Genomic DNA, 14,648 nt, shown 5'->3' on the forward strand with positions numbered 1-14,648 from the left:
ACCTGCACCAGAAGTCATTTAAATGTCCTCCTGGGCCATCGTAACATCAGGAAAATTCAATCACCCTGTCTGCTGTTGGACGGGGGACAACGTTCTCTGAGATTACTTGCAAAGAAACTTAATAGCTAAGAGCATTAAATGCTGGTTGTTGCTAGTACTGCTGCCAATAGTGAATAAATGATTTTGGCAGTGTATACAGACAGGGAAATCAATACCAAAGGGTTTTCTGTGGCGCTGGGCTTCTGTATTCATGTAAACATGGGAAGTGGTTTTCCTTGCACCTCAGAGCGAGATTACCACTCACCACTGGAGGCCTGCCCGGGTGCAGAGGAAGATGCCGCTCTCAGCTTGAGTCTGCCACCGGCAGGAAGATGATATTTGGACATCACCTATTCCAATACGACGTATGCAAATATCAGTCAAATTTTTTTTTTCTGGTTGCCCACGCTACATGTCAACGCAGGGAAAATCTCTGCTTTGATAAGTGAGTGCTCAGGCAGAATAACTGTTGCACATTTAGTGGCAGCTGCCTAGAAGGCTTGAAATCGTGTGATCAGTGATAAGCTGAAGCTATATTTCATGAAGTGTCTCTGTTATGCTTACTCTAGGCTGCTGGATCTTTTGCTCTTTTGCTGTCCCGTCCCCCGTTGTGACCCCTCTCTCCATATCTCCATCCTGACTTCAGATAGGGGGCAAATGGAGGGACAGAGACGGGGGGCTGATAGGAGGAGGATGAGGAGGAGAAGGAGGCGGTGGTGTGGAGGGGGCTACTGCTCAGCCATAGTGACCGGGTGAAAAGGCAGTGCAGATGTAATTTGTCCTCAATGGCTGTTTGGGAAGAGTAATTGTGGTGACATTGGCGGGTCGATAGTATGGATTTTTTGTTTGGAGTGCCCTGTGTGTGTGGTGCTAAGGGGAGGCCAGGAAATATAACACTGCTGCTCAAATACAATAAAAATGGATCGAGGGTGTGGTGGTTGTTTGCAGAGCTGGTAGCCATCGTTTGGCTGTGGATGTCATACTGTAGCTGCTGTGGTTATCAAATACACCCCGCCGTTCTGCCCTATTAACACCAAATGTTCAAGGCTTCAAACAGGTCTTTGAAACAGGCTTAAATGCTGGAACAAAACCATCAGTTAAGAGGTGTTTCACTGGAGCAAATATGTGTCCAAATAAACTATACAAAAGACTGGCCGCGCACTGAAACAAATGCTGATTTGTTGAGCCCTTTTTAATGCACTTCTCAGTACACCATGACGTACTGATAATGATACATAGCACTGTAGAAGAAGTGTTGGGACATAAATGCTACAGTGTGATGCTAATGTACAGGAAAACGTGGAGGTTTTTAAAACGGTTGGTTGGACAGACCCTTGCTCCAGTGATGGTACAGTGGCGGCGGGGGGTAAGGAGGAAGCCTCAGGGGGAGGTCAGCGGACGCCAGCTCTGGTGTCCCAGTCAACTCAAACACTCATCAGGCAATGGTGTGTGAGCACAATGTGTTTTGTGCACCCTAAGAAATGTAATGAGGGAGAAGAAAAGGGGTTATGACACAGCGTAGGGACATACACTGTCTGTCTGTCTGGCGTTAGATGCAGTTTCATGGGGGCTTGTGAGAGTGCATGATGTTGTGGATTTAGAAACGCTCATATGAACTTGCTAGCAGGTACATGGACATTTTTACTTTTTAAATGAAGCTTCATTTAAAAGTAAAAGTAAAAGTTAAAATCTATTTTCCAAGAGTGAGCTAGCCAATATGCATGCTACGTCTCACAACAATTTGTGGCGCTGGCTGTACTTGTGCAGGGTGGTTTTGTGTGGGATCTGTCTGATGTATCTATGCTAAAATGACTATACCTCATCTTGAAGTATCAGAAACATGCAAATACATCATTTCTTTGCCATTCATCTTGAAATCTGCTCCGCGCTGCGTTGATAATGAACAGTGTGTGTCCCATCTTAATAAGACTCTTCCCACTGCGCCAGGGCCACCTCGTCGAACACAGCCAGGCCAGACCCGTCTCTGTCACCCCTGTCATCTCACATCAGATCCTGTTTCACTCCAAAGCGGTGCTCTTTGGGTAAAACCATTAACAGAGTCAACAGACACAAACAGGACCACATTTTGACACTCAGCCGCCGCCCTGACGTAACCGAGCACGACACCTGACGTGGGGAAAAGGTCACACGACTCGTCAAAGAGACAGGGGTGCCTCAGATGGAGGACACGAGGACTCAAAAATGGACGCCTCCCGACGGTGATGATGGACACATGGCTGAAGCATGGCCTTCTGGGAGCGGTGGGAGGAGTGCACGTCCTGCCGGGAACTGTCCCTTCCGGTTCCTATGTCCTGCTGACGAGTGGTGTCCTCGCTGATCTCACATGATGAGGCTCACGCTAAGTAGGCAAATCAAATGTGGTTAAGTGTGGACAGTTCCACATGTAATCAGGGCAGGCGTGACTGTCATCGGTGCTTGCAGAAGTTTAGTGGATATTCACATGGTTGCTCATTAAAATGGGCTTTATTTGAAATATGAGATAACATGTTGAATAAAGTGACTAAAGTGCATTTATTTCTATATATTACACTAAAGGTCATGCAGAATCTGTAATATTCATTGACATGCATCATTTTAGCAAGTTAGCTAATAGCAGTTTATTTTTCTGATGATTTTTGAAAACTCAAATACCTGTATGTGCCTGTACATATCATTTGTGCAGTTTCCTTAGTTTGTTCATGTTGTCTGTTTGTATTCAATGTTGTTACACTGTGTTCATGGTCAGGACTCTCTTGACAAAAATGATTTAAATATTTGTGAGACTTTTAGAAAAAGACAAAGGAAAAAACATATTTTGACATTAAGACACATGTAATGCCTTCTTTTTGCGTGTTAGATAAGAAGATCAATAAAGCTCTCATATGTGTAAATTAAATATACTACACTCAGCATCCAGTTATAATAGACTAGCACAAAGAAAAAAGAGAAACAACTAGCCAGTTGTCCTACCAGCACCGCTGTGGCTAATTCATTTACATGTTATATCTGGTTTATTTAAAGTAAAAACATCACATTGCAGTGTTATGTTTAATATTCTTCATCCTCCAGCAGAGCCAGGCCAGCTAAGCTAACCAGCTGCTAGCGGTAGCTTCATACAAACACGAGTGGTATCAATCTGCTCATCTAACTCTCAGTCAGAATGCAAAATATCAAATATCTTCTTCCAAGGCATGGAAAAGTCTGACTGTGGCCATATAAGGAACATTAAATGTTTCACTTCCAGGTTCCTCGGATGAAACTGGCTCTCCAGACGTTGAAAAACTCTGTGTTGTTTTGGTGGCATCTCTGAATGTGGGTTTTTCCAGAGTATTTACACATGTAGAACAGTAGATTCACAAAGTGTAACAGGAGCAGAATGCCCAGGGCTGATAGACACAGAGAGGTTTGCTATAGAGAGCTAGTGAGGCAGGGAGAGAAAGAGGAAGAGGGTGAAAGAGAGATAGAGAGTCCCTGGGGCCCCATTAGAGGCAGTTCTGAGGGCCTGTGACATCTGACTGGATCAGTGTTCTTCAGTCAGAGGCTCTCCTCTTATCCACTCCTCTGCTGGAGTCAATAAACACATCACCTACGCACAAACACATACACACACAGTAACTGAGCCTCTAGGGTGAACACCAGATTAGTTCATTTAGAGAGGGTTTGATTCTTTCTCCTTGAAGGTGCACAGCTTACTAAAGACTTAATGAGAATGTCAGTGCTGTTGCATATATGTGTTGCACTTGGAATTGGACATTTTCTAAACATAGTCGTTTTGGAAATTGTTATTTCTTGACTGTGAGTGCAAATCTTTTTATGTGCTGCATAGGATGTAAATGTTTGCAGGAATCTAAAACTTTTTGGTGTGTAAAGAAGAGGCAGTTAGCGAGGACACGCGGCTAACTTGACAGAAAAACCAACTGACGAGCTGTAAACACTTTTCTCTCCAAGCTGACAGTGCGGTGGCACCAAGCAGGGTGAAACTTTGAAAGTCAAGCGGTCCTTTATCCATCCCTGCTCTGACCTTTCTGCTAGGCTGCCCTGTATTCACTGGCTGTCAGTGTGAGTTTGTCAGGAGCCATCCGTCTCTGTCCACCTCCACCCCCCTCCCCAAATCCCTGCCGACCCATTAGCCGATAGGATCCGGGGGAGCGGCGGCATGGCCAGCCTATGGGGGCCTCTCCTCCCTCCATCCCTCCTCCCCCGCAGCCCTGGTATCCACGTAGCACACAGCTCATCCAGGTACCCCAGAGAGGCAGAGCTAGCTGGCTATATATATATACAGTATGTAGCAAAAGCATCAACACAGCACTACTGTCTGACGTGTGGCCCATGGGAGCTGCAGAGAGGCTGATAGCTGCTGGGACACAGGGAGAGCTGGTGGCAATGCTGCTGCTCTACACTGATCTGTAGTGTCTCAACTCTAACATTCTGCATGTATATGGACCAGGAGCCAGATGCAGCAGCTGAGTTCAAACTCAGACTAGTTCTATCCTGAGTGTTTAACTAACTGAGAAGATTAACATTAGCTTAACATCTGACGTGTTTAGATTTCAGAGGAAAGCAGGTGTGAAACATGGCAGACCTGACACATGATCAAAACGCAGTTTAATAATGATGCAAACTGGGAAGATTAAGACAATATACATAAAAACGTTATAGAACCGTCTACTATAAATATCAGGCCACATGATTTTTAATCAGGTTAGCATATGCATATGTTTTTGAAACACATATTTCTCCATGTATCCATGTATATGAATAAAACTTAGTCATACATTTAGAAAGGACTGGCTGCTAGGCCTCCTAAAACGGCCAACTTAGAGCTTGTGATGCATAGTGACTTCCTGTTTCAGCTGGTTGCTTTTGATTGGAGGGTGCTGCAGACACTTCCTAGCAACCAATTATCTTGGTCATCTTAATTAATACTAAAGTTTTAGCTAGCTACCCTGTAAAACTTAGGAGACATCTTACACTCAAAGTTAGTCATGCATTCAAAAGCTGGCGCAACCCGTTCCATTTTTATGTTGATATATGTCATGTTTGAGGTAAATTTTTCTTACATAACATCACAATTTGATGTTAATGTCTGCGCTGGCCTCAAGAATAGGAAGATAGACTTGATAGGATGATAGAAAGGGGGGCGTGAGGAAGAGAAAGTAAACGAGAGTTTGGAAAAAGTGATGCAATTGTGAACGATAGAAGGATAGATGGATAGCTGGAGCGATGGAGGAGGGGTAGAAAGGTGGAGGGAGGAGAAATAGACAGTGAGAGAGGGAGGGAGGAGGCAGTAACATTTGATTAATGGATGGGTGGTAGTGGGGAGGTCTAGGCAGACTGGGAGAGAGCAGAGTGACAGTAATAAAGTGAACCTGCTTCCCATTCATCTCCCTCAACCCATCTCCCGTCTGACTGGTAGGGCTTTACACACTCTGACTAATGCCACGCTCCGCATGCGGGCACAGACAGGAGTGCCACACACGGCTTTTGGCTGCTATATGCCGCCACATAAATGAACATGCACCTTCTCATGGCCTCCCATCGTCGGCTTCAAGCTCATCCGGAGCTCAATCATTCATCAGCAGTGATGGCTGTCTGAGAGATCAACACTACCTCATCGCTTTTTATGGCTTCTAAATCATGTTGTGTATCAGACTCATCTGGCGTAAAACAATTGCTATCGTCGCTTTAACAACAGGTCAAACATGGCGGTCGTGTTCGCCCTGGGACATACGCCACACGACCTTTCCTCAAAACGCAATGTGAGCTTTTTGTATCAAACTATAACAACATGATGATGATCATGATGATTTGCTGCTGTTTTGCTACATTTTGCCCTGCTTTTCAAGGATGAGTCTGTTAAGCGGCGGGGCTAAGGTAAACAGTGGTGTTTAGTGACCTTCCCTCTGGCTGCCGTAATGAGATGCATATCCCAAATGTAGCCTCATTAACCTGTCCTGAGCTTTTTCAGGTCACGTGTTTTACATTGATTCCGCACTGGGAAAACGTAACCCCTCCGTAATAGGGTTATGTTAGGGTTGTTACCTCTGCTCATAACACGCTGCCTTCACTCAGGCTTTCTGTAATTATAATAAATTAAACATGGCTCACAGTGGAGAAGATGAACCTAAATATTCATCCTTCTGGGATTGTGCGTTGCATTTAAAGTGAACCTTCCCTGACCTTGCTAGTGAGTCAAGAGCCTCACCCACATCCCCCTCAACCCTCCCTCCCCACCCAAATGAATATATTATTAGAGTCACTCCTGCATATAGTGTAGGTGAATGTAATGTTGAAATAACTTGTAGATGAGCAATCATTCATCTTTCAGTCAACTTCCACTGCGCACCAGTAAATCACCAGTGTTTGAAACCACGAAGCCTCAAGCGAAAATAAAATGTATGACTAAATTGGCTTAAATTACTTTGGCACTGACTTGATAAAAGACCCTCCATGTTATTTCAATCATTAGTGGTTTTAATTGCTCCTAGGTATAATGAACACATTACTAATTGATAAGGAAACCAGTAACAGTAAAAATTCCTCTCCAATGGGCCCCACCTGCATGGGGTAAATCTGTCTTCATATCAGCCACATGACTTTTGCCCGGGCAGACAATAGATTAAACAATGAATGAATGATTTATTAGCTGTCGTTGTCATGCTATTTAGATGGATGGGTGTACACGCGGCATGACCTCACTTCCTTGTTCTCTGCCTTGTATTCGAGGGTATGAAGAGAGGAGGGGGGTGGATGGGGAGATGTTGGCAGGGCGGGGCGGGTCAGGCACACCACTGGCCACTGACAGGACCCAGCCACTTGATCAATGATCCCTAGATTCGATATTGTGCCGGGGTGTGAGGCAGCTGCGTCTGAACTTCAAATACATATGGAGGGACAAAGGTGTGTGTCTGTAAACTGTCTTTGTGTGTGTGTGTGTGTGTGTGTGTGTGTGTGTGTGTGTGTGTGTGTGTGTGTGTGTGTGTGTGTGTTTGTGTGTGTTTGTGTGTGTTTGCGTGTGTGCGTGTGATGGGATGGAGTGCCAAGCCAGAAAAGTAACTACCTTTACTCTCTTCCAACCTTACCTCCCCTCTCTTCCTCTTTCTTCCTCTCTCAAATGGGTTATTCTGGCGATGGCCCTGACAGGCCATGGTTTGGATTTTGATTTATGTTCCTGTGAAGCTCAAATCAAAGATTCCATCTACTGCTGCTTTATGGCAGCTGGGATGATGAATGGTGCAGTCTCTCGGTCAAACCAAGCCTCTGTGTCTTTGCCCCACATTTTAATTGCTAAAGTAGCCAGTCATCGCTCAGCCCTCCTACCCTCTCCCTGCCTCCTAACCTCATCCTTTCTCTGCTTTCCAGCCCATTGTCTCTCACCCTCTCTCTCATTCACGCTCAATAATATACCTTTATCTCCTCAAAATGTCTGCACGGCATAACTTTCCTTGATAAAACTTCAAATTGGCACCTAAAGAGTAGCCATGTGAAAAAAAATATAATCGCTACCAGCTTATCCAGATATTCAACCACTGAAGTCTAACAGACATCGCTTAATATTTAGAAACAGTATCTTGTCTTTTCATCTCCCCTACATTATTTTACACCTCCAGCGTTAGCACATGATATACAGCAAACAAGTCTGATGAGGGGGAAAATTCATTCCTGCATCAACATAAAAAGCCACTTTATTTGGAGGAAGAATGCGTAGATGTCAAGCTCTGATAGAGTTTATGTTTTCTCACTATTTTTCAAAAGTAAACACATTCTGCGGTACATGACATTACTAAGTAGGTTAAGTATAGCCCGGGGCCATCATCCATCAGTACAGAATGAAGCGAGCATATTCTGCTCGATGAGAGGTGAAAGTTTTCCACTGTGCCACGATGACATTTAATTTTTCACATCTCCTGCGTGTTCCTGGGATGAATTTTGGCAGACCTGGTGCAATTTAGCTGCTTGGCAGTTTGAAATTGGGCGATGAATCACAACGTGGATTCAATGGGAACCAGTCAGTGTACAATATTTTCTCTATGTCAGAATGGAAGGAGAGAGAGAGTGAGATACAGAGAAAAACAGAGAGAGAGAGAGAGAGAGAGAGAGAGCTGCTGAGGCTTTAGATGGTGTTCTCCAATCATCTTCCGCTCACACAGCCTATCATCCCTTCCTCTCCCCCTTCAAAAAACAAAGTGCCAGAGTCGACCATTAGAAGAGGAGCCGTGTGTGGCTGCAGATGTCGAGCAATGGCGGAGGTCTTTAAGGTCTGCAGTTGGATATTTTGACAAAGAGCAGTGAAGAAAGAAATCAATAAAGTCAGGACTTTGCCAGTCACTGAGCAGAGCGCTGGAGAATGCAAAGCTCCTCTTCAACCCCTAGACAAACTCAAAATGAGCAACCAATAGACTGACACTGCCTCTGACACAAGCCATTTATTAGCCTGGCAGCAGAATATGGTGGATTGCACATCTGATGGTCTGTATCTAGGATTACCACACCTGAGGAGGAGACGTGTTATAGGGGACAGCATGCATGGTAACACCGAACTGTGTGGTAATGACTAAAAGCAACCACACTGCACATGACGTCTGTCATATGCAGGTTTTAGATCTACATCATCCACATTATCAGGCATCCAAATGCAGTATAGTCTGACAAGCAGGAACTGTGTCCAAGCACCATGTTTGCATCATCTGCTCCGCTGAGCACTGAAAAATTATCACCTCCAGTGGTGCTGTAGTGTGTGTGACTCTGCACTTTGACCTCCCTGTGGAAAAGGGCAAGAAAAAAAAAAGCAGGGAGTTTTTCTTCAGTGATCACACACATTTGAATGCTCTTCTGTCATCTGTGGAATATGTGCAGAGAAAAAAAAAAAAGATCATAAATAGTGGTAACAGTACAAATAAAATAAACACTGATGATTGAATTAACGCAGTTTATAACAATGTTACATCAAAATAAAAACAGACAATTACAAGGCTCATAAACCAGTTGAAACAATGTACGTCTTAATTAGTGACGCTGATTGTTCAGGATTAATTCTTCATATAGAACATCCCAAAGCCTGAGCAAATGTCTGACCACTTTGTCTCTGGACCAGGATGCATTCAATTCTTATATGAAGACAAAAAGTCCCAGAAAGACAATGGTTATCAGAAGTGAGTCCCTCTATTTTTTGTTTTTTTCTGCCTGACTGATGATCATATTTTTTTATTTTATTTATTTACTCTAGTAATTATAAAAAGAATAATATAATAAGAATAATAAGCCCCCAAATTTGTATTTCAAAGAAACATTTGAAAAAAACTGGACAGACTCTGAAATGGCAGATTTATTACTTCCTGTATAATCATAAGTGTAATGATACAGGAAGTGCTTCTTCTTATGTGACAAACAAAATGTTTTTTGGAAGACAATACTCTAAAGCCCTGAAAAAAGCCCCCAATCTGCTTCTCACTATAAGTGATGGGGTCCTACATAAACCCAGATTTCTGCCTCTGTGCTCTTTTCCCCGGTTTAAAGTGGGCCACATTTGAAATAGAATGAATTCAGATGTCGGTGAGTTGTTTGGGGATGTTGCAAGGACACTGTCAGTCACATCTGATCAAACCACACCCACACAGTCCTGATGAAGCAGATTAGCTGAGTGTTTAGCTATTAACAAATAAAGGCAAAGGATGTTTACTTACAAACTTTAAATTTGCTTTTTGTTTATTTATTTGTAAATGTTTAATTTAACAGAGAAATAGTTCAAAATTAACTAATCAAAAAGCTGTAGCAGTGTCTGAGACCTTTGCATAACTTAAAGTAACTCTCATGTAAACCTTAAAGACCATTCATCATCTGAGTCTAAAATTGTTTCCTTGATGATACAGTTAATGATTCAGATACAGTCTAGACATTGAAACTATGGTGAAAGGTGTCAGTTTTATGTGATGTCATTGGTATGATGTCAATATGACGATCAACAGATGTTATGATGATCTATTTTTGCTCCGAATGGCATGACTTACACATGGAAAATTCTCAACTGACATGACATCAGCTCGAGCTGTGTCTCACGCAGCTTGTGTGGCTGCTCTAACCTGTTAACACGGGCGCTGAAATGAAAACCAAGAGGTTTCTGCAACCATCACGCACAGGTGAGGTACGACAGTCAATCAAACGAACTTGGAGTTTCTTAACAACTTCCTGAACTTTCTTTCTCGACCAAATGAAATATTAGACTGGCTCAGTGACTTCTGTTCAAAGACCTCAGTGAGAACTACTTTTTATACACCTCCCAAAGTGTTAACCATATCTAAAGCAGCCATGTAGCTAGACCCCACCTTTGGAGCATGTTGACCTGTGTGCTCAGCTCACTGATCCCCCCACCCCCCCCCTCTCTCCTTCGCTCCTGGATGTGTGAGAGCTTCCACTTCCACTGTGTAAAATCACATTACCCTAAAGGGGAAGACGAATGAAAGGATAGTGCTGTGGAATGGCCATAGACCAGTGAGTTGTCAAAGCCATTTAGGTTGGGGCGAGAAAGACAGAAAGGGTAAGTGAAGATGGAGAGAGGAGGGAGGAAAGCAGAGCTCTCATCAAATGATGTAGTGTTTTTCTGTGTTACAAATTTGACCACATTTCAAACACCTGCCTTTGTTTCTCTCCTTTGAGTGTGCTCGTATACTGATTGACAAACAAGGCATATCCCCCTCTTACAAAATGACCCTGCGTCTCCTCCTCACCTCTCGCAGTCACATACTTTATTTGACATCAGGCTGGAAAATGTAAAGTGAAATCTCTTTGTGCGTGCATGTGTGTTTAGATGTGTTTGTGCGTGTCATTGTGCGTACGCGTCTGGGGCGTGAGGATGATTCAAAGTGCCATTTCGTTGTGTGAGGACAGCCTTCACAAACACACTCGTCATGCAGAAGATGTTGTCATCCTCCGCCTCATTGTTTGTGTAAGTGATGTCTCCAATCACCATCAAACACGTGGAGGTTTCACCCTCCCTCTGTCACCCTCTTTCTCTGCCTTCTCCTCTGATTGCACAAATTGTCCCGTCGTCCTTCTGCTCCTGCAGTCTCCCATCTCTTCTGTCTCTGCTCAAGAGGTTCAACTTAGAGGGACTCACAGACAGCAGCAGATACACAGACACAGTGACAGTGTGCAGTATAATGAAGTGCTCTGTATCTCTTACTGATCAGTGTACTCTGCTGTGAGGCCTGTAGGAAAGGGAAACTTGCAGATATGTCATGAAATGAATATTTTGAGACTACTTAAGCCATGATGGCTGGAAGGAACATGAACATATCTACCATGGCAAACACATTCATACGTACAGTCCACTTCACATGCCTTTGGATTACAGGATGAAGCAGAGGTGAAAAAGCTCACAAAAAAATTTGTTCAAACCTGGACCACCTCATTATGTGGAGGAGACACAGCTGGCCACTGAGCCACCAACATCACTGTCAGACTGCACAGTAGCATCTGATGTATGTTCACCTCTTACGAAAACATACAGAATATTTTGATATGTACAATATTAACTGCTCGTTCAGAGTAAATACCATTTGTTCTTTTACTTGGTGAATATATGTTGACATATATTGAGTTACAGTAATTGCATATATGGGCAGGCACATATGTAAAATAACAGAACAAAAAATTTAAATTTACTAAACTAAATAAACTAAATAAAGCATTTAAAGTCCCAGTGGTTTTGTTGCAGTGATGGAGTCTTACAAACTCTCTATCAAATCTATTCAAGTATAATTTTGAGACACTAAGCAGTAGCTTCACCTCCAGCAGCTATGACATGAAATGCATTGTCACCTTGTCACAGAAGTGGAAACTGAGCTCATGATGAGTTGACTTTTGGAGATATATGGCTATAAGACGACATACTGTATCCAATACACAATATGTCGCCCATAGGTTTATGATAATGACATTTTATTATATATTATGTTGCTGCGCATGGTGTTGTATTTTCTGTGTGCTACCATGTGGATGATTTGATCTTGTGCTGTAGTGTGGACGGGGAAACATGATTTTTCCAAAAGGCTTAAGTATGGCTGTCATGTCAACTATTGTTGAGAAGCTTGCTGGCAAACCCTACCTCATAATTTTTACACAACTGTGCAAAGGAGGTGGAAACCTGTGGCGTGCATGTACCCAACAGAGGAGATTTAAATATTTGTCTGTGGTGTTGGTATTTTATTGTGAATGGCAAAATTTTAGCTCACAATTTTGGAGTGGTGTGAACAGAAGACGTGTGGATGTGGTCTTTGACACCTTTAATTAATACTAAGCTTCATTGGCATTTCAAAAACGTTTTGCAGCAATAAAGGTGAAACACTCCGGTTGTATGCTGTTGATTTCACTGTAGCTGTTTTGTATTTCTGTATAGGTGAGTACTCCATTAGCGCTGTCTCTAGCCATTATAATGGAGCCAGTGAAGGCTTTTGGCAGGCCCATTACAGTGCAAGTCACCCCCACTCCACACCCACCTACCCAAATATCTCTTCTCATTACCTGATCGACCTGTTAGTATTCGTTACCAAAAGCTGTAGCCGCTCCCCGCAGAGTACTTCAGATAGATTTCCCATTTTAGATCTGAGCAAAGTGGAGTCAGCTTCGATTGGAGCCGACATCGGAGGAGTTCTTCAGGGCAAACCAGCTGTGACTGGGCTGATGTGTAGCTGTCACTGTGTCGTGACATGATATAATATGAAATGATATTGAACAACGCCGGTTTGGCACTAAATTGTTAGCAGGGCTTCAGGTCTGACAGCAGCCAGTTTATGGCTTTAATCCCAAGGTCCTTTAAACCTTGTTTGACATAAATTGAGTTTGGCTTCTTGACGGAGGAAAAAAGAGCAATGACAGAGAAAACACTTTCCGTTATTCTGTCTTGTTTGGTTCAAATGGAAACTTTTTCTGTCTGTGAAGTTTAATTTACTCTAGAGCCACAGTAAATGTAGATGTCAAAGTAGTACGGCGGTGGAGTGGGTTATCTTTGCTATCTGTAAAACCCAAGACGTGATTTTGACACCATTTTTTCCCTGTATACTTTACATTAAACTGGCACCGTCTCACACATTAAATGCCTATATCCACATAGTGCATCATCCAGACCTTAAATTACAATACTGAAGCTAAACAGCTTTAGAGGGTCATCTCATCTCATTGTTAGGACACTGACATCAGCTAGTGATCTGTGATAAATCTGCTATGTAAAGCCCAATGAACGAACACAGGTCTGAGGGACCCGTTACCATGACTAATGCCCCGACTGACAGCGAAAGATAAGACTCATCCTTCACCTCAGCCGAGCCCATTTCTCAGCAATAATGTTCATAATGGAGTCCTCCAGTGTCGTTATTGTGTGAATAATTTAAATAGTGATTTAGGTTATTGGGCACTGAGGTCACAGCCACAACACCTACCTAGCCTGATCCAGATGAGATACCTCTTTACTGTACATTTCTGAGAGGGACTTTCTTATGCAGCAGCAAAATGGCTGGAGATGACCGAGAGGCAATGATTTGGTGTGCTGCTTAATTAGATGTTCCGCCGACATCTGTTTTTAAGAGGAAACTGCAACTCTGGCACATTAATTCACTTTGTAATGAATGACTGAATGTCAATGCAGGCCGTGAAATCACCAAGTGGAAGTATGTGTGTCTGTGTGTGTGCAACACAGTGATGCTTTTCCATCTGTTTGGCAAAAACATTCCCCCTCCAACACTGGCACCATCGCTGCGCAGTAGCCAGAACGAGGAGGGATTCAAGATGGCCTAATGCTGATTGGAATGCCTTTTGAATGGGAAAAATGAAACAAAGATGGAGTGGACATTATGCTGCTGAATCTTAGTTAAGGACGCTTCACAAGTGTGTGACAGTGTCATTAATCTCGTGAAATTACAGACAGAGAAACCAATACAACAGAATCACAGCCTGCTAACAGAAAATGTACATAGGAAGAACCTTTTTTTTTTTCTGTACTGAAATCCTGTGAAAATGCACACACACAAGGATGCTCATACTGCCAACATACACATTACATGAGTAGAGACATATTACCATAAAATAGTAATGTTACATTGCAGAAGAAATATTTTTCTGCTCAAATCTGGTAAAATTCAACAAAAAAAAAAAAATCCTTGTCTGTCTTCCAGATGGAACTAATGGGAGTAACCATGTTTTTCTCTCCAGCAGGATAAAAATGGGATGCTGCTTCCTCCCTGCAAGTGACTGACTGCAGTCCAAAGAGACCACTTGGCACCTGGAGTGACAGGCTGCCATCAGCGTGTAAAGATGCTAATATGAATTCTGATCACTCACTCATATAGGCAAGGGAATTACTGCCCATCACCAGTGTCTAGTGATTCTCCACACATGGCAAAGTCAAGGGGCACGCTGTAAAACCCAGGCAAATGGAGTTGGCACGACAGTCAAAGCCAGATTCTGCTTGACACTTCCCTCCTAAGTGATAGTGCTACAAGATGTGCTCTATAATATAATAAATTGGGAGCTCTGCCCTCAAGATTTCAGACTGATGAGAAATTTCTATGACAAATCCATCGCTTAAACTATCTCTGTCCTTCAATCTCCACGCCTGC

This window comes from Seriola dumerili, unplaced genomic scaffold, assembly GCF_002260705.1.
Source record: "Seriola dumerili isolate Sdu_G_001 unplaced genomic scaffold, Sdu_1.0 BDQW01000219.1, whole genome shotgun sequence".
Classification (NCBI taxonomy): Eukaryota; Metazoa; Chordata; class Actinopteri; order Carangiformes; family Carangidae; genus Seriola; species Seriola dumerili.